Source organism: Euprymna scolopes, chromosome 43 (assembly GCF_053919585.1).
Source record: "Euprymna scolopes isolate OS-2025 chromosome 43, ASM5391958v1, whole genome shotgun sequence".
NCBI lineage: Eukaryota > Metazoa > Mollusca > Cephalopoda > Sepiida > Sepiolidae > Euprymna > Euprymna scolopes.
The window spans coordinates 58340677-58357306 of record NC_136524.1 but is presented as its reverse complement, the minus strand read 5'-3'; positions in this window follow the sequence as shown (position 1 = coordinate 58357306).

The following is a 16630-nucleotide window of genomic DNA, read 5'->3' as shown; positions in this document are numbered from 1 at the left end:
AAATAATATATATTATTTAAAATAAAAATCAAATAAATATAGATTAAAAAAAAACTTAGATTAAAACAAATCTTTAGAATAAAAATATCAAATAATAATAAAAAATAGTCAATAGACAATATCAACAAAAACGATTAGGAAAAAGTAAATAATGATATAACATATACTACATAAAATTAAAAAAAAATCGGTGATAGAAGAATTCAATAACCCTTACAAAGAAAATGTAAAAAGACGCCATGTTTTTTTTCTCTCTCAGAGACAGCTTACTGAATACAAGAGGTGTATGGCAAATAAAAGAAACCTTTAGTGACAATTGTCTGCAGACGTTAACGGATGAAAAAAAAAAAAGAAACAGAATATAACTGCGCACCATTAAGGTAAATCGTTTTTAAAAGGCAAGCGTCACACATTGTGTGAACGTTTTGTGTGGAGACTATTGAAAGTTAACACCAACCCGCTGCTAGCGTAAACTTCCTAAAAAAAAAAAAAAAAAAAAAAAAATCAAGTGCGACAACAAATCTTTCTCCGCCATGTTTAATTCGTCTCATTTATTTATTTATTTTTTATACTTTTGTGCTCAACTTTTCTCGTTGAATTTCAGGTGTTTCTTCTTTAGAAACTTCCTTTGTTTACTCGTTGTATTTCGCACTTTATGAATGTTCTTGTTGGGCGTCGAGTAGGAAATTCCGCAGATATAACACTGTGAGAGAATCAGAAGAACAAGCGGCTCGTATTCCACAGCAAACTGTGTCGAATAAAAACGATCATGTTATACATAATTATTTCTTTTTTGCATAAAATAATAAATAAAAACGTTATGCTTTCATTGTTTTGAAGTTGTTTTTAGTATTATATAATATTCTTGCAGTCGTATTCACTCATTATTCCATTTAAAGATCTTGGAGACTGTTCACCTTCGGTTTAGAAGGCTTTCTCTCTGTAATCAGAAGGAGTGCCTATTGCGTTTGAACATGATTAGTCTCCAGGATCTTCGAGTAATATAATGTTGCTTTATTTTAATTGCTTTCCCACAATTTTCTCCCATGCATAACGTAACGCAACGTGATTTTATTTGTACATATTTTCGATTCCCACTCGTTTTTTTTAAACAAACCCCGGGATACAGCTTTGAGAAAGCGAATACGTAACCGATCAGCTGACCCCCCCCGTTTCTTTTTCTTCACTCCTCTTCACACCGTTGACTTTATTTAAAACGTTGACTTTATTTTAAACGTTTTTAATCATGAATTTAATTCCTTCACCCTCAACTGGGAGGTATCGCTTTTTTCGCCTATATTTTTGTAGGTCATCGACTCTTTTCGATTGCCTAGTCTTAATTTAAACATACGTCACTTCCGGTTGGGCGATGGGCGCAACAGCAAACACGTCACGCTTTTTTAACGTTCTTTTCCTCCATCGCGGTACGGGTTCGAACCTGCCTACTACCACATTTTTTTTTTTTTTTGCTCAACACATACCTCCACACACCCGGGCAACGCCGGGAACCTAGGTTAGTCTATTATATAAATCTCACATTCTGTTTAAATATATGTATGTATGTACGTTTCTATGTCTGTCTGAAACTTTTGACAGAGGTGACGGATTTTCACGAGATCAACATCCATTTGAAGTTGGACCCTTCGGACGACAAATATCGAAAAATTGGCTAAAAACATAAATTCCTTCACCCTTAACTGGGCACTTTTCTACAGGGAGTGGTCGTTTTTTTCGCCGATATTTTCGAAAGTCATCCTCTCTTTTCGGTCGACTAGCCTTAATTTGAACCGGTGTCACTTCTGGTTTGGTGATAGACGCAATAGCAAAGACGTCACGATTTTTTTTGCAAGTTCTTTTCCTCCTTTGGGGTACGGGTTTGAGCCTCCCTGCTTACTAGCACGTTTTTTTACTTCTTTTTTTGCTCAACACACACCTCCAAACACCGGGCACCCAGGCTAGTCTTTTTTTATAATCTGAGCTATCTCATAATATAAGCAAACATTTTAAAATTATTATTAATAGCCGGACCCCAATCTTGGAATTCAGACATTCTGATATTCATTTATTCTTCGAATATATTCAAGATGCAAATTAGAATATGGGCGATTACAAAAGAGTGTTATTATTTATTTTTACAACTTAGTGTAGCATAGTAGAATTGATAAGTGCTAAAATTAAGTTGTTAACAGTGGAATAAAATAATTAAACCGTTTTTTAGAAACAAAACCGGCGACTTGAGTAGAGCAAAGTACGTAGAAAGTAAAACTGTTTTCCTACATCCCTTTTCGGATTACATATTTTTGGTCAAGATCAAAGTGTAGTATCTGTTCGGCAGATGCTGCACTTAAGATGGTTTGTACCAGTCAATGGAGGGGAAACCCTCTATACTGGGACAATTATTATTTTTGGTAACCAAAGTGACCCCTTTTAGGGGAGCTGGTTTTTACCTCACATTAAAAACGGCCTTGTGCCTAATTTGCTCAGTGGGGGAGCAAATAAATACCATCTGTTCCGGCAGATACTGCAAGCTATGACTAGCTATGACTAGCAAAGACCAGATGTGGGGGCAACCCCGCATGCCTGACCTTTAACCAGCTCCCATTTCCCACCTCTCGGGAGCTGGTCCCCTTTTTCCCTTCCCCCTCCCTTCACTCCTCACATTAAAAATTGGCCTTGTGCCTAATTTGCTCGGTGGGGGAGCAAATAAATACCATCAAAGTGTAGTATCTGTTCTTCAGATGCTGCAATTCATTTTCTTGTTCTCTTTCGGTGGAGGAGAAATCCTTCACGACTGAGACAATTTTTATTTTTGTACCTTTTCTCCACGTTAAAAAACGACCCTGGTGTCTAACTCTGTCCCGTGGGGAGGCATAGTAAATAGGTACATATTTTAGAGAAGCATTTTGTCCAAAAGAAATGTGATAATTTTTAAAGGGGATGAAAGGTGCGCATAATTTCGTGAAACATGCTGTAGAAATGCTGTAACTGGTTAGTGCGAAAGATTTGTTTTAAAATGTTCGATTATTTCTTATTGAAAGTGTAGATGCAGAAAACGATTGAATATATGTTATAGATATAGTAGATTAACACGTATTTTTCATTTTGACGATTTGATTTTAGTATAAAATAGCAGTTCAGACAAAGTACACAATATTACCGAAACACGAATCGATTAGTATCTCTCTCTCTCTCTCTCTCTCTCTCTCTCTCTCTCTCTCTCTCTCTCTGTATATATGTATATATATATATATATATATATATATATATATATATATATATATATATATATATATATATATATATATATATATAAAGTGAAGGTGTCTCTGTGTGTGTCTCTGTGTGTGCAATAACTCTGTCAATTTTAAGTCTACAGACGCGAAATTTGACATAAAGGGTAGTAAGATGTGGGGAAATCTTTGTAATTCATTTTCGGCCAGAAATTTTGATATTTAGGAGTCAAAGTTCAACGATTTTACCTACAGGGTACTGAGATTTGGGAACATCGGGGTGATCGGTTCTCGGCCAGAAATTTGGCTGTTAAGAAGTTAAAGTTTAATAATTTGACCTTTGAGAACTCTACCAAACTCCTCCACCAAGTTTTGGTCTAAACACTTGAAATTCTAGATATAGGTTCCTTGGACATGGATCTAACTTAATAACTTGATTTGAGCCCAAAACAATAAATGTTAAGGTGTCATAATAGGGGTCAAATTAAAAAAAAAATGACCTCAGAGAATTTCTAGTCTAAACATTAAAATGTTACATAAAAGGTATTTAGAGATAGAGCAAGTTTTTTTAATCGGTTTGGATCGAAAATTTTTTAGTTACCAATACATAAATGTATGTATGAATGTATGTTTATATGTATGTATGCATGTATGTTTGCATGTCTGCCTAAAACTTTCGACAGAGGTGACATATTTTACTAAGATTAGTATCGTTTTGAAGTTCGATCATTCAGACGACAGATATCGAAAAATTGGTAAAAAACATTAATATCTTCACCTTCAACTGGGCACTTTTCTACAGTAAGTGGTCGCTTTTTTCACCGATATTTTTGATAGGTATCCTCTCCTTTCGAATGTCTCGCCTTAATTTAAACATAAGTCACTTCCGGTTTCACGGTGGTCGTAAGAGCAAAGACGTCCGGGGGTTTCCCGTTCTTTTCCTCCCTCGCGTTACGGGTTCGAGCTTGCCTTCCTATACCAATATTATTTTTTTGCTCAACACATACCTCCAAAAACCCGGACAACGCCGGGCTGAAATGCTAGTATATATATATATATATATATATATATATATATATATATATATATATATAGTTAAGAAACATTGAGTCTGGTCATGAATCCATTGATGTACACACACACACACACACACACACACACACACATATATATATATATATATATATATATATATATATATATATATATATATATATATATATATAATTAAGCAACACCGAGTCTGGTCTGTATAAAAATAAGTAATATTGTGAAGTCCAGATACTGTATGTACTCTCCGCTTATCTCAGCCTAGTTTCCAGTCAGATTTGAGATTCCCCTTGCCACTGGACGCAATCAGTACCGATTCAGAAGTGGTGTGATTGGAGATTGCGCAACACTTGCTTCACAATTACACGCAGCTGCTCTTAGAGATGGTGTCCAATGTCTCTTGAGACTGAAGGGAGGCATCGATATATAATTATATATATAGAATATTTTCCCTCTTGAATGTCTAATCAAGGTGCTGCTTAGGAGATATTATTAAAATAATTTTTGTGCCATCTTCGGCACGATTGTACACTGATTACATTTTTGTCTTTAATTCTTGTTGACTAAATAGAAGAATTTCCCGAAAAAGTGTTTGTGAATGTATGAATGTATTTATATATATATATATGTATATATATATATGTATATATGTATATATATATATATGTAAAAGAACAAGTAGTTAATAAAACATGTTAAAAAACAATTTGAAAAAGAATTAAAAATATATTTAATTTTAAAAAGGAAGCACTAAATAAGTGGATAGTCCTTAATCCGCAGAGTTTCGAAGAAATACTTTCCTTCTCATCAGAGGGTAGGATTTAGCAAAACGCGGGATCGGATTTTGCTTGCAAAAGTATTTAATGAAACAACAAGTAAGTCATAGATCTTAATTGGTAACAAATAGTGAAGCAGAGGGAATATGGTGAATAAAAAAAGGTGATTTCACGTGAATGGATAGTGTGGTTAAGGGTAAAATATGCAATGACGGTAAAATCCAAAGATGCAGAATCCAAGAAAGTTAGTTAAATGTCCATTCGCACAAGTAAAATCCAAGTGAATTGCGTAAAAAAAAAAAAAAAAAATACGATCTTCAAGGTGAAGACGCTAACACCAATATCGTTTTAAAAAAATCAACAATAAAAAAACTACGTATATATATATATATATATATATATATATATATATATATATATATATATATATATATATATATATATATATGATGAGAATAATGAAAATAGTATTCCGACAAAAAAGAGAAATAAAAAGGAACACCGAGTTATGTGTTCAACATTCCGTCCTTATTTCAAAATAAAGACGAAACGTTGATGAACATAACTCGGTTTGTTTCTTTCATTTATCTCTCTCTCTCTCTCTCTCTCTCTCTCTCTTTCTCTTTCACTCTCTATTTATATATATGTGTGTGTGTCTGTGCGTGCGTGTGTAAAAATGTATTTTCATATACGCTTCATATATATTATGTACAGCATAATCAGGTTGACGTACAGGTTCTCGTCAGATCTTCGAAGTTAAACAATGTTGAACCTGGTTAGTAGCAAATGGCTCACCATTTGGGAATTCTAGGCGCTGTATGTGTTATCCACTAACCTCGGCATTGTTTCCACTGGTATTTAACAACGCCAAGTTAAGAGAGGTGTGGTTGGAGATTGCGCAACTCTTGTCACAAAAATTCAAGGCGCAGGAACCCTAACAGTCTGTATCCATAGTCTGTAAAGATTAAGGAAGCTATCATATATGTGTGTGAATGCAAATATATATACATATACATGTACATATACATATACATATAAATATATATATATGTATATATATATATATATGTGTGTGTGTGTGTGTGTGTGTGTGTGTGTGCGTGTGCACGCTCGTGCATGTGTGCTCGCGCCTGTGTGACTGTTTTTGAATGTATAAGCATATACATGATTGAATTCTGTTATCGATTATACGCAAAATGACAAGTCGGTTAATATTCCCACATACCTAAGATGTTTTACCTACATCAATAGTTGCATCAATATTTGCAAATAAGATAAAAACAGCAAAATAAAAGCAAAAGCGCAGTTTAATGTTTTATCGTTTGCGAAAAAAAAATGTACACTAGGAAAACGAATTGATTTGATGACAGACTTCAAAGCACCTAATAAAAATAAAATTCTTTTAAGTATATATATATATATACATATATATATATATATATATATATATATACATATATATGTGTATATGTATATATTCATGCATATATACGCTGTATATGATACTTTTATAAAAAATATCTATGTACCTAAATATATATATATATATATATATATATATATGCACGTTTGTGTGTGTACACGCATCATCCATGAATATATATAATGTACATAGTGGAAGGATATAATTGTCGCTTTAGAAAAGACGAAATAGTTCCATTTCTCTTTGATGAAAACCGGTTTTCTTTTTGTATTTGGACAATTTTGTACAAATGTCAACAGTCATAGGAGCCGTCAATCATGTCAGAAAGTGAAACAATATTCCATCAACGAGATCAGGAGATTCGCCGCTGTACAACTCATGCTCTCTACCCATCCAAGTTATGAAAACAGGTCCATTGCCAGCACCCCCAAAATGCATCGCTCGATTGCCACGAATAACAGGGTCGTGCCCCGGGTTATGAAAAAAGTTTCCTACCACCCACGATTTTGATCATTGGTGTGGCTTCAAATAAGGGGCATATCATGCCACCTCAAATCTTCGAAGTCAACACTAAAGTGTACCTGGATGTGCTGATGAGTGTGGTGATTCCCTGTTGCAATTAGGATGCCACTGGCGGACCCTGCGTGTGACAGCAAGACACGGCGCCGGTCCACAAGTTCAAAGAGACCCAGGCCTGGCTTCAGAAGGTGTGTTATGACTTTGCATTCTTTTCTCACTGCCCTCTACACTCCCAACCTAAACCAGTTGGATTACTTCCTTTGGTCATATGTCGAGAAGATGACCCAAATGACCTCACACAACACCAAAGCCTGCATAATAGCCGCCATCCGCCGATTATTCGCCGAACTCCCGCCGGCGCTTTTGAAAAAGGCATGTTCTCAGTCCCGGATCGATATCGAGGCGGTGATTGAGGATGAAGGCGACTGCATTGAATGGATATAAACTCTACTACATTAAGTTTCCTGAATTGATTTTTTTCAATAAAAGCTTTAAAATAAAGCCGCAATGTTTTCTTTAGGGCGACAAGTTACTCGTTTCATCCTGTATATGAAACATTTGGAATTTATATATATATATATATATATATATATATATATATATATATATATATATATATATATATATATATATATAACTATGCATTGGCCCATGAACCACTACTAAACGCACAGCACAATGGTGGTTTAAGAAATTTCGTGGCAGCGACGAGAATTTTGAAGATGATGAGCGTAGTGGTCGGCTATCAGATATTGACAACGATCAATTAAGAGCCTTAGTAGAAGCAAATTCATGCACAGCTGTTGGAGAAGTTGTTTCTAGATTAGACGAAACGTATACGATGATTTCCAAAATTTGGAAAAGACTAGAAAGTCATAAACTTGAACGACAACCAAAAGAAACGCCGGTGTGAAGTGTCATTTGCTCTTCTTTTACGCAACAAGAACGGTCTGTTTCTCGCCCAGATTGTGACTTGCGATAAAAAGTGGATTCTTTACAACTGGCGACGCTCAGCTTAATGGTTAGACGTCGACGAAGCTCCCGGACACTTCCGAAGCCAGCATGGCACCAAAAAAATGGTTATTATGACTTTTTGGTGATCTTCGATCGGTCTCATCTATTACAGTTTTTTGAATGCAAACGAAATCATTACGACGAAGAATTACTGTCAACAAATAGATGATACGATTCAGAAACTTCGACACCCAGCATTAGTCAACAGAAAAAGCCCAATTCTCCTTCACGACTTCACGTTGCTAAACCGACCCTGCAGAAGTTGAACGAATTGGGCTACGAAACTCTACTTCATCCGCCATATTCTTCAGCCTCTTACCTAATAACTACTCTTTTTTAAGCACTTCGACAATTTTTTGCGTGAGAAATGCTTAAAAAACCCAAGCAATATCTAAAACAACCTCAGGGACTTCGTCGCCACCAGAACGAAAGATTTTAACATTACTAGCATAAATACACTTATTTTGCGTTTGCAAAAATGTGTTAATTCTGATGGTCCTCATTTCGATCAATAAGTTTTTGTTTAAACCGAGATATGTTCGTTTAAATTCAAAATTTTAAAACCGCATGAAATTTCTTGTCAATCTGATATCATTTCTTCTCCTTTATTCAGAAAATAGCAAACGCTTTTCTATCTCTCTATTTTATCCGATTCCTACAGCTACGTACCTAGAAACGCAGCTATAAAACCTGACATAGTGATATGGGACAAGAAAGAGAAAGAAGCAACCTTAGTAGAAGTTCGTCTTCCCAATGATGCTGGGTTAAACAGAGCTGAGAGGGGAAAGATAACGAAATACCAAAGTGTTATGTATGGCATGAAAAGAAACTGGAATCTTAGGAAGATCTCTGTCATTCCAGTAATTATAGAAGCAACTCGACTCATGAAAAATAATTTTAAAACTTACCGGCCAAATATAACCGGTAAACAAAGTGCAAGAGAGATTCAAACAATTGCATTTAAAGGAACGGTTAGAATCTTAAAATGATCTTTTGGTCAGAATACCTGAGTTAACGGGTGAATGTTTGGTTTTGCATTCGGTAGGACGCTCCGTTTCCAGCTTGAACAAGCTAATAGGAAAAATGAGAAAAGATGCATATATACGAAAACTTATACATTATACATAGCCTGTCTTTCAGATACGCTTGCTGACGCTCTTTGTGCTTTTTCTATTGATGTCTCGTTTAACATGGAACGATTTATTCTTTTTTCTTGTTTATATATTTTATATATATCTATATTTTATTCGCTCCTTTCCGTTCTTCTTTTTTCTCCTTATCTCTTTAGTTCGCTAGACGAGTTTCTTGCAAACGCTTTTATATGAACGAAGCATAGATTAAGGCTAAGTCGAGCACTTACCATAAAAGTAAAGATAGAGCGGACTCGAAACGGTTATTCTGTAAGAAAGATTAGAGTAGGAAAAAGGCGTCGTCCACTAAATTTCGAAAACGGTTTCATACACTGTCCATGTAGTCCAGTCAATCTAACTGATTTTTTGGCTGAACCTAAAACAACTTGCTAACAAATGTTGTCAACTTACTTTATTTAGCCTGAAAAAGCTCTCTTTCAGATAAAATAAGTTTACCACAATTAACCTTTCCAAAAGGCGCCATCTTTAAAGATTGCCACCGATTCTAGCCTCCTCTCTCAACTCAATTACTGTAAATTCATCTTCAAAAATAACAAATGCAGCAAGGGGAAATTCGAGAAAACTAACATTTTTTCATGAAGTTAAATATAATTATAGCTTTATATGTCTTATTTATGTCTCTTTTGATGAATTGCTGTAAAAGCTTAATGTTCTGTGATATTCTAATTTCAGATTGGGCCACAGTGAAGTACCGATAATTATGGATGCTGACAAGTGTGCTATTTGTAACAGTGAACTGTTCAGTACTGAAGAAACATTCATCGTCAACCAGAAGGGACTCGAGTTCATTAACAGAGCTTCTGAACAATTTGGAAAGAAGATCATAATTCAGATTGGTTAACGTCTTCACAAATGCAGACAGCGTTGTATCAACCACAAATACCGAGAAATTGACCGTAAAAACAGGTCCATTCTTTATGAAATGCCATCCGATGCGATCTTTCTTTGTATGTCTTTAACTTTAAGGAACATTGTCTATTTATGGTTCTGGAGCAAAATCTAAGAGAAAGAAAAGAGGTGTTGATGTTTATCATGTAGAAACTATTGAGTTTCAGGACAGAGTGTAAAAGTTTGTGAGACTGTCCGAAAAAATAATGGCTGGGAATCCATTGTAAAAGGTAGAATAGGTTATGCAGTTGCCTTTGTTTCACAAGAAGCACGTTATCACAGAACATGTTTTGCAAACTTTGATTCCAATGAAAAAAACATTCCTAAGGCATTCCCTTTTGGTGATTCTTCTAAGAAACAAAACGTTGGTAGACCAGACGATTCAGAGAGAAAGTAGGCATTTCTGGAAGTTGCTCATTTTTTGCTCACCGTTGTCGATCTTGTTAAAAAAATGAAATCTCGATTGCTAGAACATTTCAAAGACAAAATCATTTTGACTGAAATTAATGGGAAACCTTATGTTGTTACCTTCTTAAAAGCAGTAAAATTTATTCTCCATGAATTATTTGTACAGAGCTGCTCAACAGACAATTCAGAATCAGAGGCCATTAGAATTAAAGAGACGGCAGTCAAGCTTATCAGGAATGGCATTAAAAGTATACAAACAAGTTCAGAATATTACCTGTCTAAGAATGATATTGAACAGGATGCGATTCTTTTATATGTTACTAAAACATTATTGATCGTTCTCAAGAAGATATTTGCAGGAAAGACAATGATTTGAAACTTGAATAAATACGTCAAATGATAAGTCAGACTATTAGACCCAGAGTTCTCCTTGAACCTTCGAAGTTTTGTTTAGCAGTGGAAATGCGTCACTAATTTGGATTGTGATTGTTAATTGACTTAATCTGAATAAGCATGGCTTCTCTTCATCTTACTCGAAAGTCAAGAAATTCGAAAAAAGAGCTGCTCTTGTTTACGGTGCTGAAACTCTCTCCTCTGTTGAAACTGAATATGTGCAGTTAGTAGCTGATAATGTGGACTATAATGTAATAGTATCAATGGATTCAACACATTCCACGGTATGGGCAGCATAGCATCTTTTACGCTCGGGAAAATGAAAGCAAAACTAGTTTCAAGGATTTAGGTCCTTTCAAAAGGGTTAAAAGGAGCAACATATTACATTCACAGCACGCCAACAAACCTTTAACCAGTAACATTTAAAAAGCCACAGGCCAAGAAAGTTGTCGATCTCACTGCTAATGTTTACATTCTTTGAGACGTTTCACTACTTTTAACTACATCCAGACCCGCATGGTCAGGTCTCATGCAATCAGTGGACATATCCTGGGAAATCAGGTTTTTTTTCTGCCAATAATCGATATAGACCCTGATAGCTAAACCTTTGATTAGATCTGTGTCCAATACCGCACATATGTCACAACTAAATATGAAAACGCATGTATTGTCTTTGAAGAAGGTGGTCCATCCATTAAAGATGCAACTCACCGACGTCGAGCTGGGGACTCTGTTGGTGTTAATTGATCATTAACTCCTTTAATGGTGTTCAAATACAAAATGGTGTTTTCCTTGCTAATAAACAAAACAAAGAATTGTTAATCATATTGTTGGGAAAGAGTTTGGAGGAATCAGGTTGTAAAGTAGTCCATGTATCTGGAGACGCTAACGTATTGATTATAAAGACTGCTCTAGAACTGACACAGACAGCAGAAAAGTTATTAAAGTTGGAGAGAAGTCTTTAGTGTGCCTGTACAATGGTAATGCTATGGAAAACATCAATCATCTCCGACTGAGGCACTTTAAGGAAAAAGTTGCAAAATGCTTAAAGTATGTTGAGGTTAAATCATTGCCACCAACAAGAGCAGCTACGAAATTCCACAGCTTTCGAGTTAACTTCCAAATTCAAGAATAGAAAGGTAGAAACTAGATAAAACCATACGAGTGGGGATGAAACTTTTAGATAATAAATTACAACCAATTAAGACTCTTGTCACCTGGTCTTGTAAATTTGCTGGCTATAATTAAATGTAACTGAACTTCAGGATGTACTGCGACAAGATGTAGTTGCAGGAAACATGGCGTTCACTGTTCAAACTTGTGCGGTAACTGCAAAGGCCTACACTGCACCAACTCACCACAGTCATGTCTAAATGAAGTTATCTTTTACTAGGTCTTGCCTAGAAATGATTTTTGGTTCGTTCATGAACTTTTTCTACGGTGGTTATGAAAGAGCTTTGCCCTAATATTCGACCAATTGACCATTTCTTCATTGTAACTTGTACTTATTTAGTACCTATCTTTTTTATGAAATATCAGGAATTATTGTGAAAATTGTTGCCTTGAAAAAGGCTGTTTTTGGAACTTTTTTATTCATATTTTTTTTTACAAGGTGGTCACCACTTATCAAGGCCCGGAAGCCACTCAAGGATAAGGGTTATTGTAAGTACATTACGTTAGTGTGGATATTTAAAGTGCCTACTTAAGGGGCGGTTCATCAGGAATTTGTTTATGTTGGACTTGAAGACATCCAAGTTGTAGTCAGGAGGGAAACAGGCAGACGGAACAAAGTTCCACAGGCGTGCAGTTCTAAGAAAGAAGCTTTGTTCATGGAATCTACGTTTTGGTTTTGGCATAGATAAAGAGTGGGGAAAGGTTTTGACAGTGGATTCAGCTAGACGGGTGTTTTTTTGTAAAAGATTGGCGAGGGGGGCCAGAGTTTGGAGTTCAGACGAGCACCTGCCATGGAAATAACGATAAAACAAAGATAGGCTTGCACCGTCTCATCTGTGGGATTGCAGGGAAGAGAAAAGGGCATCCCCCCACTAAGACACGAAGTCTATTTTGTACTCTGTCAAGGCAGGATAGGCTGTTATTAGCAGCTCCTACCCAGATATGGCAGCAGTATTCCATCCTTGGACGTACTTGGCTTTTATATAGATAGAGAATTGCATCAGCAGTGAGATATCTTCTGAAGCGGTAGAAGGATCCCACCATCTTTCCAGCGACTTTAGCAACAGACTTGATGTACGTGTTCCATTTCAGATCAGGAGTGAAGGTCAAGCCCAGAAACTTGTCAAAACATGGGGCTTCTCCTAGACGAGAGCCACCCACTTCAATTGATGCCAGATGGGGATCAGGGCGTTGATGATGTAAAGATAGGAGTTTGGTTTTAGATGCATTAAAGGTAACCAGCCACCTCTTTCCCCACGGAACCACGCGCTCGAGATCAGAGGAGATAGAATCAGAGAGAGCTTTGTCATTTACGGCCTTTGATGTGTTGCTGTAAATGGTCGTGTCATCAGCATAGATGTCAACGAATGATTTAAGTATGTGTTTAGGGAGATCATTGATGTAGATCAGGAAGAGAGTTGGACCCAGGATGGACCCTTGAGGGACTCCAGCATTAATACTGCAGACCTCTGATTTTTGCCCATCAACCACTACTCTTATGAGCCTATCAGAGAGAAATGATTTAATTATAGAGTGAATATTTCTAGTTATACCGTAGCTGGAAATCTTGTATTTGTATAAGAAATTAAAAAAAGCGCGAAAACAATGTCATTTTCTGGTGTTAGATTATTATTAAGCATATAGCTACCTATCATTACAATTTAAAACACCAAAAAATATCAAGCTAGCTTGGAGTGGGCCCTGTGTGGGGTTTTAATGCGAATAATATTTTTAATTTAATACAGGTTTGTTGTCAGGAATAACGTTCATTTTTGTCCGTAAATGTCAGGATAAATGGACAGACCTGTCAGGAAATGTCTCGAAATTTTAATTATTTGACTCAAAAAGTTTCAGAGCTGAGAAGGGAGAGTAGTACCTTTAAAACGAGCGACTTTTTGTACTCCAGAATTTATTGTTCTACATAGTCACCACCACTGAGTTCAAAATAGACTTCGTAGCCTCGTATGGGATGCCCTTTTCTCTTCCCTACAACCTCTTTCTCACAGAAGAGATGTTGCGAGTTTGTCTCTGCTTTATCGTTATTTTCATGTCAAGTGCTCGACCGAACTCCAATCTATGGTCCCCCTCGCCAAACTTTTACAAGAAACACTCGTCTAGCAGAAAACAATATCAATAATTTGCCTGACTCTTTATATGTACCTAAACCTAAGCGTACATTCCATGAACAACGCTTCTTTCTTAGAACTCCACGCCTATGGAATTGTCTACCGTTTTCCTGCTTTCCAGCTGACTACAATATGGTTGTCTTCAAGTCTAACGTAAACAAATTTCTGATGAGCCGTTCCATATAAGTTAACAAATTTACTGAATTTCCATTACTAACTATTACTTTATTGTCCAATTTTCTACTGTACATTCTTTAACCCTTATCCTCAAGTGGCATCTTGGCCTTGATAAGTGGTAATGCCTTTGTAAAAAAAAGCATTCTCAATGCACTTTAGCCAGGAATTCAATGATGCCTCTCAGATATGTATACAATAGGTTTGCTTTCTTAGAGTCTCACACGGTAAATATCTGCAAAACGTACATGAAACTCTCGGGTTATGAAAGCATAATTTCACTTATATCAACAATGCAATTTGTAATCCCCTCTGATCCAGTCTGGCGAAGTAAAAGTAGTAGCCATTACTTCTGGAAAGTTTTTTCGTATTTACATAAGTACAGGCATACATAGTACTTTAATATAGATATGACAATGATTCCTTTGACTGAAGCGTGCCGTCTCTTCTAATTAGTTGCTATGCAGCTGTGTACACATATATGGCTCTTTAATCGAGAAACTGACATAAATATGAACATATATGCAAGCATGTATACATGCATACATGCATGTATACATGCATACATGCATGTATATATAGATGGACTGTAATTCTTAAATAAATTTACAACAATGTAAATAAAAGTATAATTATATCTGAGCTCATTAAAAAATGAAGTGTAATTATATCAGGACTTGTAAAACTAACGCCTTTGCCTGTTTGCCAATTGTAAAAAAAATGTCTTCTCGTGAAGATTTACTATCACATCCTAAATATCATCAAAAAAAATCTTCCACGTTTTAATTTTTGGGAAAATAAGAAAAAAAAAACAACCGTAAAAAATATAAAAATAAAATAATAGATTAAAAACAAAGTTTGAAAGTTTTCAAATCGCGTCTGAAATCGGAAACGATTAGACGTCGCAAAAATTGATGCTGTCAAATTATCGACATAGCTTCGTGCAATTAGGAAAAACCTCCGAGAAAATTCCGGAAATGAACGGGACAGATCCGTCTTCATAATTAATTCTCTGGCTGTTGATCTTTCTCTCTCTCTCTCTCTCTCTCTCTCTCTTTCTCTCTTTCTTTCTCTCTCTCTCTCTCTCTATATATATATATATGTGTGTGTATGTGTGTGTGTGTGTATTTATGTATGTGTGTATTTCGATTACATTTCATTTTTGCCCTTAATTTTATTCGCGCTATGTTTATTATTATTATTTATTTCAGTGTGTGTTTACTAAACTCAGTGACAACGCTATTTACTTCCGAAATATCTGAACCGGTGTTGGAAGCCTACGCTTGCTGGAAAGCCCCGGAAGGTATGGTTAGAGGAACGTTCTGGAGACTTCTTTAATGTTTTTCTCCTACATAAAATGCTGCCACAATAAATTATATATATTAGTTAGATATTCGGAGTAATACTCCCATCCTTTTATATTCTGAAAGTTTAAGTTGATGTAATTCCCCACGTTTTACAGCTTTCGGGTTCTCTAGTTGAATTAGGGAAACTGGATTCATTACTTAAAATAGGTTCAAAAGCAGTTTTAAGTGACAAACCTCTGGAGGTTAAAGGTTCAATCTTCACTGTAAGAAATATGAAGATGTTGACTTTCTGTGTAGAAAGTACGTACTTCGCGATGGGATCTGATATATACAGGCAGGAAAGACGTTTTTGAGATGCGATAACAACTGCCTCCGGTATTAGCGATACATTTAAGACTTTGATGAAATGGCGATAGACTGAACACCGCTGAAGCCAACATAGTCTGACCTCACCAGGAAGATGTTGAAATATTACCGGGCTATGTGAACTCAACCCGTCCATCTATATAATCCGCGATAAATCGTACTGATCAGGGGTTATGTCATCTGTATATTGAAAGCTACCATTGGAGAATATCTAAACTTTAACGCCCACGATCCATATAATGTAAGGAAAGCACTTGTTCGTTGCCTACAACACCGGGTAAAAGCAATATATTGTAACAGCAATGCATATCAAGAGTTGGAAAAGTTAAGAGAAACTCCCCACCGAAACGACAGAGAGTACGACACCAGCCTTAAAATATCAGGAACTAACACCAAAGGTCACCACTCGAAAACCCATCGTTGTTTCTATACCATACGTGAAGGCCTTGTCGAAAGCAACTTTCAAGAATATGTAATCCCTATGACATAACTTGTCTGCTTAGGCATTTTTTACAAGTCAGAATGCTCATTGTGTTACGCTACTCACTATCCTAGAGAAATAAATACACCAACTAGTGCACTCGTGTACATTTTCACTAGATGTTCTTTGGTTTAGTTTATGATACGCCATC